Source organism: Pogoniulus pusillus, chromosome 19 (assembly GCF_015220805.1).
Source record: "Pogoniulus pusillus isolate bPogPus1 chromosome 19, bPogPus1.pri, whole genome shotgun sequence".
In the NCBI taxonomy this organism is placed as follows: Eukaryota; Metazoa; Chordata; class Aves; order Piciformes; family Lybiidae; genus Pogoniulus; species Pogoniulus pusillus.
This window is the reverse complement of record NC_087282.1, coordinates 403,729-422,890: the sequence shown is the minus strand read 5'-3', so window position 1 is coordinate 422,890 and position 19,162 is coordinate 403,729. Positions and strand designations below refer to the sequence as shown.

The following is a 19,162-nucleotide window of genomic DNA, read 5'->3' as shown; positions in this document are numbered from 1 at the left end:
AAAGCCTTTTTCCTGATAAGCACAATCTGACAGAGGGTTTTGCATAAGTAAAATGAATGTCCTTTATTGAAAGGTACGGAGAGGGAGATAGGAAAGCTTGGCAAGGGATTATCAGTGCCAGGCAGGGAGAATCCAGACACATTAGGGAAGGAGTCACTGAGGTATGTTTGGCAATCAAATAGTTGCACAGTGGACAGTAGTTTAGTTTTTCCAAGCAGCATTCCTGAACACATCTGGATGAACATGCTTTAGCAAAGTCATACTGTTGTGGCAGTCTCACTGAAGGACACAGACCTTCTTCAGTGTAAAATCTGACTCCACATGAGCAAACTTCCCTGGAGCTGCAGGCAATGCAGCCAAAGATGTCAATGCTTCATTCCAGAATCACCAGTTGATTTCATGAAGTGATTTAATACTCCAGGTGTTAGATTCAGTTCTTGGTGTATGTGATGCAAGCAGCTGATGGTTCTGGTTTGAAAGGTGATGTGCTTTGCCTGAAGTAAGGTGCTGGATGCTGTGGAAACTACATCAAATGCACATCAAATGCAGCAATGGAAGTAGCTGACTGGTTGATTGTGGGATTCAAGATGTGAATCACAAATTTCATGGGTAAAACGTCATCTAGAGTGTAGTCCACTGCAGACAGCATGAGAGTTTATCTTCTGTTTGAGCTTTGTCATTAACACAGTTTTGAGAAGAAAGAGAAAGAAAAGTGCCATTAGAATAAGCAGACTGTGAAAGAGCTGCTATGTTTGGGTGTACAAATGCATAAGCTGCTTGAACAGCAAGAAAAATATCAGCTGGTATAGGTGATCCTGCTTTGGCAGGGGGCTTGGACTAGATGATCTTTTGAGGTCCCTTCCAGCCCCTAACCTTCTCTGGTTCTGTGACAAATGGCTGTGTTTGGCAAGACATGGAGGGGAGATGTTTGGAGTACATGAGGAGACCTCACACAGTTGACAACCCGTTTAGAGTTTGAAAACTTTGCCAAATTCATTCTGCTATGGTTGGGGGGGGGAGGGGGAGTGAGGAAGAGAGAAAGAGCAAACATCTTTGCAGCTAATCATCAAGAACTTAAGTTCTACAATCTGAGTGACAGACTGGTCCAGCTCTGTCATGGATCAGAAGGATAAGAAAGCCTAGGGGGCCAAAGACTCCAACCAAGCCAGGCTGCTCTCTGCCAGGGTGCCACTTCCCTGACATTTCAGCCAAGTGCAGTGCAGTTGCTGCAGATGGGACATGGTAAGGAAATGCTGAGCTTCCTCTACCTGAAAATAATAAGGAACGTTTTTCCCACTGCTGGGAGGCATGATGAGAGTGTTTTCAGAAGATACAGGTCTGAAAAGCCTGTCTGGGTTCTGTGTCACTCACCACAATGAGTGAGCTGAGAACAGGCAGAGGTGATAGGGCAGGAAGAAGTTATGCTGCTTCCACAATCTATCCAGGGGTCTGCATGCTCTGTGTTGCCTTCAAGAGTATCTTCTGCGAGCCTAGGAGAAGCAACAACAAACACTTTCCTGTCCTCATTCTGTCTTTTCCTATAACTGGAATCACAATGGGATGGAGCAGTTTTTCCCAGGGGATTGTAATAGGCTACGAGATGAAGAAGTGGATACAACCCCAAGGATTTTCCTTCTCCACCAAGGTAACATCATACCATGAGCCATAATATTACTGGGATATCACCAGAAGGAGGAATCTGCATCTGCTATGCAAATACAGTGGCAGAAAAGGGAGAAGAGTCATTTCTACCTTAGCCTTCATGTTGCATCCCATGTATTGACAGGATTTCTCACTTTAAGCCCATGAAGAGGGAAGTTTTAAAAGCCACTGCAGCCAAATAAAGTAAGCATGGGAGGCTTGACCGTAACTTGCTTTTTCTTTACCTTATTCTGTCACTGTACAGATAACAAATTGCCTTTCTAGTGTAACCAGCTTTACTGCGTTCTCGAACGGAGAAGGAGACAAATAATCCCCTTTGCACTACCAGATTTGATTAAGTTAAGCTAAGCAGTTCCTCCTGGAAAGCACTGAACTGTACATTTCCCAGGCTAAGTTTAAATGAACGTGAATATTTTCCAGTGCTAATGACTTCAAGGGTGTTTTTTTTTTACAGCTATGGAAATAACTTGCCTGGTTGTTTTCTACAGCAAATTAATGTCAAGGATAAATTTAACAGTATGCAAGTGGCATAATGCAGAGCAACAAAAGCAACCAACCATGCAGGCAGAGCTCTCTTCCTCAAATTCAAACCTAAGATGTTCCATTTCTAGACCTGTGTGTGTTAAGTGCTACTCCTAGGTAGTGAGGTATGGTAATATGAATTCATTCATTGCACTCAAGTTTATGGGTGTGAAATAATTTCTAAATGAATTAAGACTAATTTTGAAAAGAGCAAATCTCTGATTTTCCATTTTCAGCCATGGGTTTAATTAAACTTATTTCAGATAACTTAGGGGAAAGTAAGATCACACAAATACTGTGTCTTCTGCAGTCTTTTTTACACAAAATGTTTCATTTAATGAAGTGGACTAGTTCTAAGTCATGAGATACTTCCTCAGCTGAAGTTACTTCTGTGGATTAAACAGCCAAGGCAGAGCCAGGCAATGTAGCAGTAAATCATTGCCAAAGACACACACAGAGACCATGTGCTTAGGATCTCTGCAGGCTTTCACAACTCAGAGTGAACTTTTTGCTGCCAAGATCACAAAATTGTTGCTACATGAATGCGCTAGACAAAGCCTATCTTTGGAATAAATACGTGAGGAGAACGCTTATCTTCTGATTGTGCTGCACTCCTACCCAGGGGGAAAATGTCTTTTCACTACAACAATGCAGTCTCTGCATACCAATCAACCCTATCTGATCCACCAGGACTATTTGATGTGGCTCCCAAGAAAGCTAGTAAAGGAAGTTACTCTTAACTAACTAACAAGTTCTTTTATAAACAGATAAGGAATATAACTCTTTAGCTCTTTTCTGACCAGACAGGGAGTATGGAATGGCTCCCTTTAGATGAGGAATGTGGAATGGCTACCCTTTCCATTTGCTTGTGTTATACTTCAGAACCTTTGTCTGAGAACACTAGGAGCAGCAGTAAAACACAAGGATTACAGTATGGGACGTCCTGGAATTCCAAAGATTGCTTGCTTGTTTCTACTACTGGAAGGATCTGCATCCTAACTAAAGGCTTGCTTGTGTTTTCAGGTGAGTGTCATTGGGCTAACACAGCCTGCAGGCACACACTGTGGCGTGCACCTCCCAGGTTCACTCCCTTGGGCAGGGGAGCACCTGTACCTCATGGCTGACCGAAAACATCTTTCTCGTGGTGAAATGTAAAAAACCCAGAATATAAACCTCTGAGAACACCAGCAAACTGCCATTAGATTAGCCCGGGGAAGAAGAGCTGTCAAGACAGATTGTGCTGTCCTCGGGGAGACCTGTGCCTGGCGTTCCTGCTCCGTGCTCCCGTGGCAGGAAGCATGAAGGGCAATGTTTGCTGGGTTTTTTATCTGAATTGAGTACTCATTGGAGAAGGTTTTCTCATGGGCTGCAAACTCCCAGTGACTTCACAAGCTCTACATTTTCTCTCTCTTCTACTGACTTCCCATTTAATATATATATATAATCTGTTATGCCTTAGAACAATGTAAGTTATTAGGAAGCTGCTCACTTTCTTCTTGCCTTACTTTTTAATGAGACTTCAGATTGTTACCACGTGTGTGCAGCTGCCTATATTCACAACGAGGAACAAATGGAGCTGTTAGCAGAGAAGAAATACCTTGTGAATAATTTTTTTACCTCTGTGTGAATTCTCTTTACAACCTCAATCCATGCTTTGTTGGCGTTAAAGTTGTTGACCAAGGGAAAAGAACCTTGTGGCCAAATAAGAGGGAAGTTCTTTGAGGTCCTTTTCTTTAAATAAGGGAATAAGCAAATAGAAAGGTTCTTTGTTAGGCCTGTTTCAGAATCGTAGAATGGATTACGTTGGAAGGGACCTCAAAGCTCACCCAGTTCCACCCCCCCTCCATAGGCAGGGACACCTCCCACTAGAACAAGTTGCTCAAGGCCTCATCCAACCTGGTCTTGAACACCCCCAGGGAGGTTGTGGAGCACAGAACCACCGAATGTGATCAGAGATTCTGTGAGGTGATTCTGTGATCGGCAGCCTCCCTGGGCAACCTGTGCCAGTGTCTCACCACCCTCACTGCAAAGAACCCTTTCCTAACAGCCAGTCTAAATCTCCCCTCTGCCAGTTCAAACTCATTCCTCCTCATCCTGTTATTACAAGACCTTGTCAATAGTCCCTCCCCAGCCTTCCTGTAGCCCCTTTCAAGTAATGGAAGGCCACTCCAAGGTCTCCTCAAAGCCTTCTCTTCTCCAGGCTGCAGAGCCCCAACTCCTGCAGCCTGTCCTCATAGCAGAGCTGCTGCAGTCCTCTGGGCATCTTCATGGCCTTCTCTGGACTTGCTCCAACAGTTCCATGTCCTGCTTGTGTTGGGGGCTGCAGAATGTCATGTTATTAAACAGGGGAATGCAAACCAAAAAGTTGACATTTTGCTGAGTCAATCACAGAGTGTAAGGTGAGGAAAATTTGGCAGTGTAGTCAGAATGGAGTGAAACATCATCTTTTACATTGCTCTGAGCAATGCTGCTTTGGAAAGAAGTGGCCTCCCAAAGCCGAACAACATGACAGGCTTGGGCTGGAAACATCCTCACCATCCAGGCTGGAGCGTGGGTATTGAGCTGGCCACGGGCAGAGCTGCTCAGACCGTGTGGCTCTGCAAGCAGTTCCCTGAAACAAAGGAACTGCGTTTGGTTGCTCGTGGGATTATCTGATCTGAGGGTGCTTAGCCATTGATTCGTCAAATCCAAATACTGTCAGCGAAAGGCCGCAGGTTCCTCCTGGCTCATAAGCCAGCCATTAGCCCTGATGCAGATTTTACATGACGATGGATTTCTCCCATTTCCCAGGTCCTCTGCCTTCCCAGGAACTTAACAAAAATAATGAAATGGCAGCTCAGGAGAATCGCATTCATTGCCCTCTGTACTTGCCCAGGACAGAAGCCTTGGCCACAAACCCTGTGGTTATAAAATACTTCCTATCTCCTCTAATACTCTTAGGAGAATAATGCAGTGGTTTTCAGTCACACTTCGAGGGTAAAAATCCTTGCCTGCTGGTGCAGACCTCTGGCAGCAGATGATTAGAATACCGCTTCAGGAGGTCAAGGTTTAAGAATAATAAAATGCCATCTGCCAAGTTTGGTTTGCCATACCTAGATGGTGAGCTGCTTCAGGTCTGAATTTCTGAGGGTGTTCCTCATCCCGGGTGTGTGTCCTAGTGCTTAGCACAAACTAAACCTCCTACGTGCAAACAAGTTCATTAAAACTGCAAGAGCCTGTAGCACATTTTAACAGCTTGCCCAAAGGTTAACCTTGACAGTTCTGCACTGCCAACATCCTGCTTTTATGGGACACATTTGTATGCTAAATTGCCTATTACCTTAAGCTGTAAGTCCCCGTTTAGCAGCATCAGGAATAAGATTTGGCTATAAGTGTTTAGGTTTTATTAGTGCTAGCCTTCTTAAGAGCTCAAACTTCCTACAGGCTGAAAATCTGCAGCATCCTCTACAGAAGTCTCATGCATGAGATGTGTTTAGGAACAGCTGAGGATGAGGAGCATGGCAAGAAATGTAAGACACTGCTCACTGGTTGGGAAAAGGTTCCTTAGTGCAACTCACCTCTAAGCCAGTGCTGTTTAAGCAATGAGTGCATTTAAAGCCATCTCAGTAACACCCTCTTCTTGGTTTACGAGACAAAAAAGTCAGCCAAACACATTCCTAGAAGAAGGCTGTTATTGTTGGCAAGTAAATATGTCTAGTTGCTCTGGTTTTGCTGTGCTAACTTCTCACTGCATGACCCAGTGGAGTGCAGTGTGATGCACCAGCCACAGACACCAAAAAGGAACGTTTTAGCTGCACTTGCAGTTCCCAGAGGCAAGGCAAATGTATTTGCTAATGAAACTGTGCCTCACTCAGGCTTCCCCTGCTAACAGGGACTGAGAGAGCTTCCGATGTGACAAAAGCTTGTCAGTTCTAGGTCACCAGTTTGTCAGAGCAGCAGCCTGATTATAAATATTGCCTTAGAAACATCCGTAAATATTTCCTCCCCCCCCCCAGTAGTGACTGCAGTGTGTCAGTGGTGACTGACTATTGAAATGGACTCAACAAGAGCAGCTCAAGCCCTTAGCCTGGGCTGTCTCTGCAATTGGGGGGGGGGGGGGCGGGAAATGAACATTTCTTTATGAATGCTTCTGTCACAGATGAGAATGTGAGAGGACTGAGATGCTGCTCTTATCCTCAGCTCCTGCTAACACGCTGGGAAATAGCATTGGAAGAGATGTGCTTCACAAGCTGAGCAGGCCAGCTTTGCAGGCTTTTTCAGGTTCACATGGTGGGTGAACACGATGCTCTGTGTTTGTAGACGAAAGAGCTTTGGATACATAAGCCACTGAAAACCATTGTCAGAATTATTAGACTGCAACTATCTATCACCCACCCCAGAAGTGGAAAACACCAAAGTGGAGCTTTGGGTTGTTCAAATAAGTATTTTCTGAGAGAGAATCAGAAAGGTACTTTGGTAAAATAGGAAAGGATTAGTGGCAAGTAAGAATGGTAAAAGTAATGTAAAATATGCTTGCACAGTCCAGAGCTGATCCATGCTTCCATCTCTGATTAAATAGGATTTTGAGTGTGCTCTGCAGAACTCATTTTCCAGTGACTGCAGCAGTGGAAGTGAGGAAGGTGCTCCCCAGCACTGTGTCATCTCCAGGAGACACAGGTTCCACACGAAAGGAAGCTCTACGAGAATCTGCCTGAACTGTCTTTGCTGCCAGTGCAGGCTGCAGCCCCAAGCCAAGCCAGGCACCACTTTACCTATGCAGACAATCTGTAGGAGAGAGACTTGAGGAAAGTAGCTCAGAAAGTTGTGGGATTTTTTTTTTTAATGACCTATTTAAAGTTACATTTTCCAAGTAATTTAAGGAGAAGACTTAGTTAATGCTACTTAATCAAAGTTCTCAGCAAATAACTTAAAGGTGACAGGTCAGCAAAGACAAGCTTACTTAAAGGCTGCATTTTAAGATTTAAAATGCTAAGAGTCTTACCAAGTCTAATCTGCTAAGAATTATAATAAAGTATAAGAGAAGTTCAAACCTTATTTATTTCAAGATCAGATTTATTATTTTCTGAAGACCTTGCAGGCAAAGAAACAGACAAGAATTAAGACAGCCCTCTGGAAAGGCACACAGCCAGTCTGCTCTGCTGGGTGGATGACAATCGGTCGCTCCCGTTCTCCAGGACACTGCGCACTTCTGGGTGGTGGTTCTCTGATTTCAATGGATTTCTGTGTTCCAGGCAGCTGAAATAATTTACTTCCAAAGTTGTGCGTTCCTTAAGTCAGTGCTACCCCAGCAAATAACCATCAAGGGCACGGTTTAGATCCGTTTGAAGATTGGTGAGCCTTATGTGTCAAGCATACTAAGAACAAAGCAGCACATCCAGACAGCTTTTAAATACCGAGTGATGTGCTTTAGTTTCGAATGAAGCAGTGATTGGAGAATGCTCTTAACACTGTCTCTCCTTCTGGAAATTACCTATTCAGGGCAGGAAATTTCTGTTTGATTATTTCTCCAGGTAAACATTGTGTTTATTGCATTCAGAAACCAGCAGGAATTACATAGCTGGGCCTACACACACTCTTGTGGCGTTTCCCCCTCCTTTACATTTATAATAAACATGAATTATATATGGAGACAGTCATGCTTTGTTTAAACTGCTGCACTAAGTACTGCTTGACAGCAGTAAATCAATGCTTTGCTTCCTTATACTTTTGAATGAATGTAATGACTGGAATAAGCAATTAACCTGATGGCTGCACAGGAACCCTCTGCAGCTGAGGAGAACTGAAACAATAACCCTGCTGCATTGTTCAGACGCTTGCCATTTGGTGGTGATCAGGCACTATTGACTTTGTCTCATTCCCCTAATTATTTGATTCTCAGCGTTGACTCGAGTAACATATTCAGCATTCACTTAAACTGATGTCTGAAAAAATTCTTTTTCAACTAATAAGCCAATTAAGATCAGCTTTAGAAGCTATTATCCAATTCCAGTTTCTGGTTTTCCACCTAATTAGATCTAATGCTCCTGGTACTACAATGACACTCAGCACTTCACGTGTTAATGTTGCTAGAAAGAGAGCCAGTGTGTTTATGAAACACACAGGAGATACTGCACACACGTGGATGTGTACCTGCCGAAGGACTCATTAACTTTAAAGACCGGCTTGAGCTCCATTTGGGCCACAAGGGTGTTTAGAGGCACCAGGAGACAATAAGGGGCAAAACTCTTCAGAAGAGCTTTCATTAGGCTTCTGCTACCTGGTGCCCTGAAGGTGTCATGGACATTATTAAACATCATTAAATTAATGGAGGAAACAAGAATGCCTGTACAGTGACATTCTGTGGACAGGCATGAAACATTAGATAATAAAGTTGAAGAGCTTGTTCCATTATTGCATCTCCTGTTTCAGAAATGGAGAAACTGCAACCATCTATGTGAGAGAAAGAAGTACTCAGTGGAATGATCCTGTTCTGGTTGCTCTGTCTTCCTTGTGCTCCTGGATTTCAGCACATTGGGTACGAAATAATTAACTTCTTCCAGAAAAATGCAGTGCCTGACCTATAAGTGTCTTCCTTTGTAAAAGTTTGGCAAGTTCCAAAAGGTGGCTGAAACAAGATGCCGCACCTGAAATGTGAAGGTTCGTCTCGTGTTTGTGTAAGTTAAACCTCCAGTGTGTGAGCAGGATTTAGCTTTAAAGCACCAATGGTGGGTGAGGAATATAGGAACAGTCCACAAACCCAGCTGTCTGTCTTGGATTAAGCCAAAGGCTAATTTATAGGAAAAGGCTTTCTGTCTCAGAAACCAGTAAATCTAATGGTCAGTAGTATCCATGGTTATGGGAGGAGGAGTGAAGCTTCTCAGAAGCTCATTTCAATTTTTTGGCAGATCCTTTTAACACTCGAGGCAAGAGTTAGATTAGAATAAGCTCAGCATCAGTGTAGAGGTTAAGATGGTAAAAGGGTGAGGTTTTATTATGATTATAAAAGACATTTCCTGAGATATGTAATTTAAAGAAGTTATCTCTCCTGCAGAGGTAATGTTGCACTTATGGGGGCCCAGGTTTGAGAGGAGAATCTGCTTCGCGTCCCAGAGTCAGAACTGATTTTCTGGGATACTCAGATGCGCTCCTTTTGGAAGTGTCCTGGGGCACAGCTGTTACATCTCTACTCTTCATGCCCAGAAAGGGTGGCAGGTTTGATGGGGTAAAGCATACCACAAATTCCTCCTGCTAGGGAGAAATGGCATTATTTAGTTGTTCCTTTGGTAACGAGTAACCTCACAATTTCTTCTAGCAGTGAAGGAAACATCAAGAGTTGATTCACTTCTGTCTTTCTCTTTGTAATTTTCCTCTCTCGTTGCTTTTCCTTGTATTTGCTAACAATTTGTTCTGTTGCTTGCATCCTTCCTCTCTTCTGTTTTTTGATATTTTTTCTCCACTGCTACACTAAACCAACTTCTGAACTCTTTTGCCTCACATGTGCCTATTTTTCAAGTCTTTTACCTATTAATATGTACCCCAAACAGGTATTGGAGTGTTGGAGTTTATATTGCCCCTGCAGCCTGGATTTTCTCTGTGTCAGTCTATTGAAAAACTGGATGGAACAAAACTCAGCAAGGCCCCTTCACATTGTCCTTGCTACCTCACAGGAAGAGCTGCTTCCTGAAAGAGCGTTTGTCACACAGCTGACAACGGGGCTGGGTCACTTGCTGTGAGGATCTGGTGCACTCTCATCCTTCGGTTTATTTGCTCTATTTCCACTGAATGAGGACACTTCAGACTCTTTCTCCTGGCTCTTGTGCTGTCATTCACGTCAGCATGCGTGCAATGCAAGTGGGCGTACCTAGCTGCACCAGCACCAGCAGGAGAAAAAGCTCCCTTTTGGGTTTCAGGCTGTGCTAAAACTCCCTTGGAAACTGTCCTGAAAGCACAGCATGCTGGAGTGCCCACGGTCACCAACCCACAGCCAAATGTCTCATCTCTTGTGATAAAGTTTAGTCCTTTACCTAGTAACAGAAGGAGGTGTGGGAGCCCTCGATACATCTCTGCAAATGACTGAGTGCTAGCTGGGCATGTCACGGCTGTGCTAGTGCCTGCACTGCACAGTTCACAGGTGAACTTGTCTGTGGAAATGTAATTGATTGCCAGTGAAAGACACAATGGAAATGTGATTGAGGAAGTGCGAGGGGATGGCTGGAGATTACCAACAGCCAAATGACAACAGAATAGGGCTTTGAATTAAGGTGACCTAATTTCATTTCCCCTCTCCCACAGACTGCCTTTAATATCTTTTAAGGACAGTGTTGTTCTGCATGACCACACTGATAGTGCCTCTTCTTCTGGGATGTGAGTCCTCCTCTGCATTTTTTGTGAAATATAGTGAAATTAAAAGGATTGATAATTGAGCTTGTAAAACAGTTAGGGAATCGTGAAGGGGAGCAGAGCTGTGATACACACAAGAGACTTGCTGGTATTAATTTTTGTTGTATGAAAGAGAAAGAAAAAGGTGAATTCCTAGGTAACATTTGCTAGCAAATCTAAGGCCCAGGTGTCCTTACTTTCTCTTTAACCTCTTTACAGATATTTCATGGAATATGGACAGATAATTAAGTGCTGGATCAAGTCTTATTCCAGGAGGGGGGTTAAGACTACCAGTGTGAATTTTCTCAGTCCGATAACATCAAGAAAGCTTAAAGTAAATGGAACATCTTGTACCATGGTCAGGGAGATGTGAACCATAGCAGTGCTATAACCAAGGCATCCTAGTTGCCAAGGAATGTGCCAAGGGAAGCCAATAGCCTGCTCGTTTAACATAACGACCAAAATACACATTGCAGTCAGCATTCAGAAGTGGAAGCCCATGGAGCTGCCTGCAGCCATGAGCCATGTTCAGCCCAGCAGCGCAGAGGCAGTGGCTCCTTTCGCTGAGTGCGTGGGGAGGGCACTGCCTGCCGCAGCGCTGCTGCGGGCGCAGATCACCGCTGCCCGAGCCAAGGGAGAAGCAGGCCCTGGCTGCTGTGGTGGCGGGAGCAGGTTCTCGGGCTGGAGGAGCGTGTGCGCTCCGTCACTTGGCCGCGATCCCGCCGGAGGAGACCGCGCAGCGCCTTTGCTGCCGGCCAGGAGGCACGCTCCCGGCACCGCCTTCCCGGACGTGCTGCCGCGCAGGCTGGCCTGGCAGCACCGCAGCACAGCCTCTTACCTGCGGGCACGGCTGCTCACGCCTCCAGCAAATGCCTATGCCGAGACACCGCCTAATGAAACACAGCACACCGGGACCGGGGGTCGTGCGCTCGCCTGGCCTCGGGGACCAGCGTAGAAGCTCAACTTCCAATGCAAAAGGCAATGTGGGCAATAGTGCCTCTGCTCGCTGGATTCATCAGCGGGGTGAGAATAATCCATTTCCAGTGACAGAAAATGTTGGGAATTCTAATTAAAACGTTTGCTAAAATGTAGCATTCCAACAGATGTTTCTTCTGACTCCCTGTTTTGCAGATGTGGAAGGGAAAGTCACCAACGAGCAGGCCAGGCTCAGCCATCCCTGCTGCTTGTCAGGAGCCAGTTCAACGCCTGATTGAACAATGCACGAGCCTTGTGCTAGTCCCAGTCACGAAGGGAATTTCAACCTGTAGAGATTAACTTTTTGCAGAAAGGTCACATATGGGAGCACTTCACAACAGATTCATCAACAAATTCAGTTAACTAAGAGCTGTAACGTCTGGACTAGCAAAACTGCAAGAGAAAGCGCTTGGTGAAGCTAACAGTGAGGTGTTCTGTCTGCTGGTGATGCAGGCTTCTGGGCCCAGCCACGGCTGAGAAAAGAGCAAAAAAAGCCCTTTTGCACTTAACATCAACTGTAGGCTCAGACAGATATTACTGAAAAGCAACTGCGAGGTGCTTCTTGCTGGTAGAAGATACTGGAAATGAAGTGACTGCAATGGAAGGGGACTTCTCCGCAGCGTGTCACGGACCTCATCTGGAATAGCTCATTGTTTGTCTTTTCCAAGCAGAAACAATCTTCCACTGTTACAGATCCCCCTTTCCCTAGTAGAGGATCGAGCTGGGAGAAAGTAAAGAGTAGCCTTTACTAAAATCTTTTATTAATTAAGCTGGTATTATTAATAGAATCCTGGGTGCATTCTTTACTGCAGGAGATCAACCTCCCCTTACTCCCCAGAGAAGTCAGGCACACAGACACGTTCCTGAGGTGAGTTATGGCTATGTGGATGGAACACGGAAGGAGGCCAGCCACGGTGATGGCAGCAGCCTTTATGCAGATGTGGAAGAGCCTCCAGGAGCTGTGCATGAGGTTAGTGTCTTTGAGTACAGCAGCTGCCACCTTCTGGATGCGGTGTGAGCGATACAGCTCGTAGGTGGTGCTGCTGTGTGCTGGTGGCTCTGGACCATGAGGCATTTTATTCGTCTTTTGCAGGTTCAGCCAGACGTTGAGTCTCCACAGCTTGGAAGGCTTTTAAACACATCTCAGCACATGCTTGCCTGCACTTCCTCTTCACTACATGCATTGGCACCTCTGGACCCATTTCACCCAGCTTCACACCTAAGGGTGTGACACAGGACTGACCTTTCAGAAGTGAATGCACAAAATGCCACATAACTCAGGTATGCTGAAAAGCCTCAGAAGAGAAGAAAAAAGGCTGAAAAGCTTCCATTTGAACTTACCATTTTTAGGTTCAAGGCAGGGTGGGGGAACCCACTTGATTTAACCAAAGGAGTGATTTTGAGAAAGCAAGGACGCTATTTCTCTGCTGGGGTGCAGCTGGATCTTGTCCTGCTCACAGTACTCATTAGAAGAAGAGGAATGTGACTTTCGTTGTCAAGAGCACTGGCTGCTTGTTATTTTTCCAGTGTTGTGTACAGGTTGCTGTCTGTTTGTTGAAAGGCAAAAGAAAATCAATGCAAAGGTTGAAAAGAATGTCGTGTGTTCAACTTTGCTAAGTTCTTAAATAAGCACCAAGAAAAGCAGCAACAGGGAAAATATGAATGGCTGAGCTAATGACCAGTGTGCAGGGGAAGCAACACAGCTTTGGCAGGGACTGGCACTGAGTGAGGAGAGCAAAAGGGCATTTCTGAGCAACATAACACACTGGGCTGCAGTCAGCCCTTTGTATGTCAGCAGTGCTTGTGTCCTTTCACTTGATGTTGGTGTATCTTACATGATTTGTTGTTACAGGGGAAAATTAAGAGAGAAAAAATTGTTACCTCATGCTTAAAGTGTAAGGAAAAAGGGCTTTATTTTTATGTCAGTTGTTGGCCATAGTTATTGAATCACCTGTGTCATCTCTTTCAGGTCTACCCTCTGAGTATTTCGGTGCATTGATCTGGGCATTCTGAAGACAAAGAAACTTTAAACAATTTATTATCCTCTCAGGAAAAAAAAGAGTGAGTCTGCAGTCTCATGTTTTGGTGGTTTGGGTTTTTTTTTTCTTTTCTTTAAGCTAATTCTATCAGAGCAGTGAAACAGATGGTTCTATTGCCTGCCTGCTCCTGAATTAAGATACTGATAAAACCATATACAGAGGTAACAAACTGGATATTGAGCCACCAGATCAAGCATAAATTGTTTAGTTCTCTACTGTATCAGTCTGTCTCTATATTTCATGCTGATTTTCTCACTGATTTCTAATTAGTCATAGCAATAACTTTGATACACCTCAATGGACATCACAAGGCAGAGGGCTCAGGAAAAAAGTACAGAGGTACTCTTCCGATAAGATGCAGAGCACATCACTCACCTGACAAAAACTTCTCTATGAAGAGATGTCTGGGGCTCAGCTTTTCCAAGATTCCTGTCCCATTTCATCTATAATTTGTAAGCTGCTTGCCAAGACAGAGCTGCCCAGCACAATTAGACTTTCATGTACTAAGGAGAGCAGGGAGAGCTGCCAGCAAAAAGAACAAGCAAGCCAATCCCGTGCTACAGAACAGTTTGCTGGAAGGGTGAGAACAAGTGCATCTGAGGGTGAGCTGGGGAAATTAAAACCCAGCTGTGGTCTTTTGTTCACTGACACCATGTCACAAGCTGTGTGTAATGGGGGGGGGGGGGTGTGTGTGTGGGGGGGGGGGGGGGGGTGTGAGCAGGGGGAACGACAGCAGCTATTAGATAATGATATTTGCCAGCTCTATAGCTTTCAGTTACAGCCTCTGGTGTCTACCTTGTAAACACTTAGGTGTTTAATTGAAGCAAGAGTGCAAACCTAAGAGCAATATGAACTACTCTGATAAACTATAACAAGCTTTAAACTTCAGTTACCTTTCTTATTTCTTTATCAATCTTCTGGTCCCCTCTCCCACTTCCCCAGTCTGCTCTCTTTTATTATTACATCATATAATTGTTGATACTGAATTCTCAAGCAAGAAGTGAGCAGAGGGAGAGAAGCATGTCCAGAGCTGCTGTGGATATTTAAACAGGGATCTCCAGAATTTAGGAACGGGTTGATGAACAGTGCTTTATAGAGTACTGCAAAATCACATGGAGAAAAATGTTAAGGCACTATGTCTTTTAAAAACTGACCACAAAGGGGCACAGTCCAGGCTTAGAATTCGTTTGCATTTTGGTGTAGATTAACAAGATTTGTCTGTCAAAGTCACTGGACACAAAATGGTGTCTCAACACACAGGTAATTCTGTAGGTCCTGTACAGGTAATCAGTATAGGATGTAAGATATTTCTCTGCAGGGTTTTGTGGTTGTTGCTTTGAGTTGGATTTTCACAAAGTACTTTGCTACTGTACAACTAAAGTTTTTGTTAGTGTTTTTTTTCCACACGACTTTCAGCCCCAGCCAGCTTGAGTGGTTTCAGCTGTACCTGGGTAAAACACCACCAACCTGTGCTGAAACAGGAGAGGGAATGCTGATCCAGAAATCCTCTTAATTCAAGCAGTTTAGAGACACAGTTCTGGGCAAAGCACTTTGTGTTTACACTTTACTCATTAGGCAATTAAAAGAGTAAACTAAAAGCTCTACAGGACCTTCTTTTTTTTTTTTTTTAAATTAAATCAATGCTAGCATCTAGTTACTAGTAAAAAACTCCCAGCAACAGATCATCCCAAAGAAAACATGATTTCAGCTTCAAGCTCATAAAAAGATTATTTAAAAGCAGCTCTGTGTGTGTCTGCGTGTTTCATCAATCCTGAAAAACAAAGCTGTGACATCATTCACCTCAAGCTCATGCAAACAAAACTGCCTCATCCCACTCAGGGCAAACAAGGACATCTATCTAAATGTGATAGATGCAGGAGTGCATCTTGGACTGCAGATTATGGCAGTCATGAGCACACACACAAATCATCCTTTTGTATCTATGGTCATGCTAAATTTTGGTGAGCATCTTTTTCTATACTTGCCCCCCTCCAGCTTTTGGTACTTGGCTGGGATCTGGTGCTGCAGCACAATGCACACTATGCAGGGGGCTTACTGTGTAATATACCAGCAGAAAAGGATGGCATAATGACTCATTACGATTTAAATCTTACTATGCAAGGCTTCGTTCCAGTCGGTACGCACAGCACAGAGCCACAGGGTACATTTCAGCCTGCTGTGAGAGGAGTGAGTCATGTAACTCTCATTCTGGTTACCAGAAGAAGCACAAAAGCTCCTGGCAGTGCACCTCACCACTCCCCTTCAGATCATGTTGGGCAGTGCCTGCTCCAGCAAACCAGCGCAGTGGGGCTGTGACGTCTCAAACACAGCCTTTACCTGGTCCAAAACGCTTGGAAACAGCACTTGCATTGTAGTGGTGCCCCGGTCCAGACACATCTCACTCCTAACTGCCACGGGTGCGAGTAGAGCCTTTCAGAAGGGAGGGACATAAACTATGTTAGTACTGGATCACAGAGCTAGAGAATCACTAAGGCTGGAAAAGACCTTGAAGACCATCGAGTCCAGCAGTAACCCGACTAAACAATGTCCCGCAGCGCCACATCTACAGCTTTTTGAGCACCTCCCGGGGGGGTGACTCCGCCGCCTCCCTGGGCGGCCGGCTCCAGTGCCTCACCCCTGCGCCGGGTCGCTGCCCTGGCTGAGGCTTCCTCTGCGCCTGGTTCGGCTGTGCTGCGGGGTGCTGGCTCTGCCTGAGCTGCCAGCCCTCAGCCTCTCCTTACCTCTCTGGCACAGTGCGAGCTTTTCCCTTCCTAGGCTCTTACAAACGTTGTGGTGCCCGTGGGAAGGGTTGTTACTGAGCCTGGCCACCCTGTATGGACGTCTAGGATAGATTTTTAATTTTTTGTTCATCTTTAGAGAAGTAAAAGAAGCCTTCTGCTCATGTGTTTAGACACTTCTGGGTTTAGCTGTTGGTTTTACTAATGGCTTGTTCCAGCTAATTAAAGGAAATCTCCAGGAAATCTCTCTTCTGATAAGTAGGTTGAACAAACAGCTTCAAGGAGAATGCGTCCCTCCAGTCATAAATCTGTACTGGTAACTGCCAAGTCTGCTGGCAGAGTTTGGAGTGGTGTGATTGGAGCTTCGGTTTTATCAGATTGTTTTAGATTTGTGTGCTGTTGAGAAGAAAGATTTGCTGTTCATTATTGGTGGCTTTTGACAGCGTGTTCTGTGAAACATCTGTAGCCATGGGCAAGTGCTCCTCTAGATTGTACTCGCTCTTATTTCTTACTGGGAATACCTGCATCAAGATGGAATTCCCCCAAAAGGTGCAGCCTATCTTTCAGATCAGCAAACGTGACTCTCCTTTTAGTGCTCCCGTGTGACTGGAGGGTTGGTGTATGGCCGTGAGCAGCAAGATCCAGCTGATCTTCCCCATTTTGTACTTTGTCTTATTTTTTACAGAAGATGAATCTCCTAACTCAAGTCTAGCTCAGATGGCTCACATTGCTCACAGAATTGTAAGCTGTTGGTTTGGGTTGGGTTGTTAAACAAGAAGAAAATCTCCAATTATCAGAGGGCTGTTTTGAAAGACAAAGTTGGCTGTGTCGTGAAAGCAGAGTCTAACTCCAAGAGCCAGACGTTATTAAGACAAAAGCCATGCATAACCTGCATTTGAATTCACTTCCAAATGAATGCCAAAGGGTCTTGCCAAATCCCCAGAGCAGCAAGGTGCAGGTTAGTGGTGCAGTGCTGTTCTGCAGAATGACAGCAGCACCAGGAACTGGGATTTAGCAGAGCAGCAGTACAGCATCCCTTATCCAAAGGGCTTGCTAAGGCACTTTCTAAAAGAGGAGGATTTCCATCGTGTCTGTGTTGTTAGCTTAGCAGAGGTATTCAGCAGCAGCTATTGATTTAGGAGAAGGTGTGGCTGGAGCGAGGAGGATTGATCTGAATCCTCCCTTGGCTGAGTTAGGTATTGAGTGATCTATTCATATCAAGATGAAGCACTGAGCAGTGACCTGCAACGATAGGGAACAGCTATCTCTGTCTTTCCTTCTCTTGACAGAGCATGTGAGAAACTTTGGCTTGCTACTGGGGTTGGATTTTTGTTCTCCCTCCATTATCTTTCAGGAACAGTCCCTTTGCTAACTTTACTGTTCCTAGATTTTGCCAGGCAATTCCTTAGGGAACTGCAGAGTGGTGGTTTCCTCTGAGATGGTCTGGAAAGGGACAGGAGGAAAAGAGCTATTGACTTTCCACTGGGGACAAGAAGTGTCCAGCAGCACCCTGGCTTATCTGTGCATCCTTAGTCAGCCCTCCCTGTCCCCAGCTGTCCTAGCACCTCCCTACATCATTCTGTGGTCAGCATTGCCATCTTTGCCTTTCCCATTTGTATTTCGTTCTCTTCCAGATGGTTCTGCAAATTATCTTTCTCAGAGACAGGACCACAAGCTAGACAGACTCAGGAGAGCTGTTCTTTCCTGCTCCAAGCTGAGGTCTCCTGCCTGGGCAGCAGCTGAGCCTGGACATCAGCTCTGTAATCACGTGGGCCACACTTCAGTTTTGTGCAGCTTCCACCTTCAGCATCTTCCTGCAGATTTTACAAGTACAAAGCTGCTTCGTTGACAGGCACCTGAGACGTTTCTGCAAGGAGCATTTCTCTTTCCTGCTCTTTGTATACTTTCTTTGCTCTTTTTCACCCTCTTGTGTCACTCCACAGACAACCTGTCAGTGCCCTTATGGCCTTTCCTCCAGCTCATCATTGCACATCAGCTGCTGAGACATCAAACGCCACTGCCGATTAGCTTCCGATCTCAGCTTGTTCAGCTGTTTCCTGGGCTTAGGAACGTTTGCTCTTTGCCTTGTGCTCTTCTTCGCACTCTAGAGGTCCTTTCTACAAGGCCATCTCAGGGTTTTCCCTGTAGTCTTTCCCAGGAGCAGTGAGTACCTGTTGCCTCCATGCAGCTCGCTCTCTCTGTGGCTCCCACTGGCTGAGCAAGCACACTTTCAGGAGATGTCACCTCCTCCAAAAAGCCAAGCAGATGTATCTTTGTTATTTTCCTGTCAGTCTCTCTTTAGAAGACTTTGCTGCTACTAGCAAAGATGGGAGTGTGGGTGTGCAGAGCACGCATCAGCAAGTGACTCATATCTGGTATGCAGCTGGAGACATCCCTTTTGTTTTGGTTACTGAACTAGGGCCCCTCTCTGTTACAATGCAAGCAAATAGCAAAGTGGTTCTGGCTAAGGAAGACGTTCAAAAGCAAGACTGAGGAGTTACAGCTTAAGTCTGTCTCATAATAATTTAAAACAAATATACAGTTGATGTTGTAATCTAGAATGTTACCTTTTCAAACAGATTATTCAGACCCAACAGCTTCACAGAATCATTCAGATTGGAAGGGACCTCCAAAGGTCATACAGTACAACCCCCCTGCACTCAGCAGGGACATCCTCCACCAGAGCAGGTTGCTCAGAGCCTTTGTCAGGCCAGACCTTGAATTTCTCCAAGGATGGGGCCTCAACCTTCCTCCTGGGCAGCCTGTTGCAATGTTCCAGCACCCTCGTGGTGCAGAATTTGTTCCTCACATCCAATCTCAATCTGCTCTGCTCTCATTTCAAGCCACTGCCCCTTGTCCTGTCCCTGC

The 19,162-nt window shown here is 45.1% G+C and overlaps 1 long non-coding RNA gene across 1 annotated transcript in view; it reads left to right on the top strand.

Moving 5' to 3' along the window:
• The window catches only part of LOC135183645 (uncharacterized), a 38,747-nt gene extending 26,272 nt beyond the window's left edge, over positions 1-12,475 (top strand). The window contains exon 3 of the long non-coding RNA XR_010305629.1: positions 11,674-12,475. This is a non-coding gene — a long non-coding RNA (uncharacterized LOC135183645). The remainder of the gene's footprint in view (positions 1-11,673) is intronic.
• Positions 12,476-19,162: the final 6,687 nt, after the last annotated feature.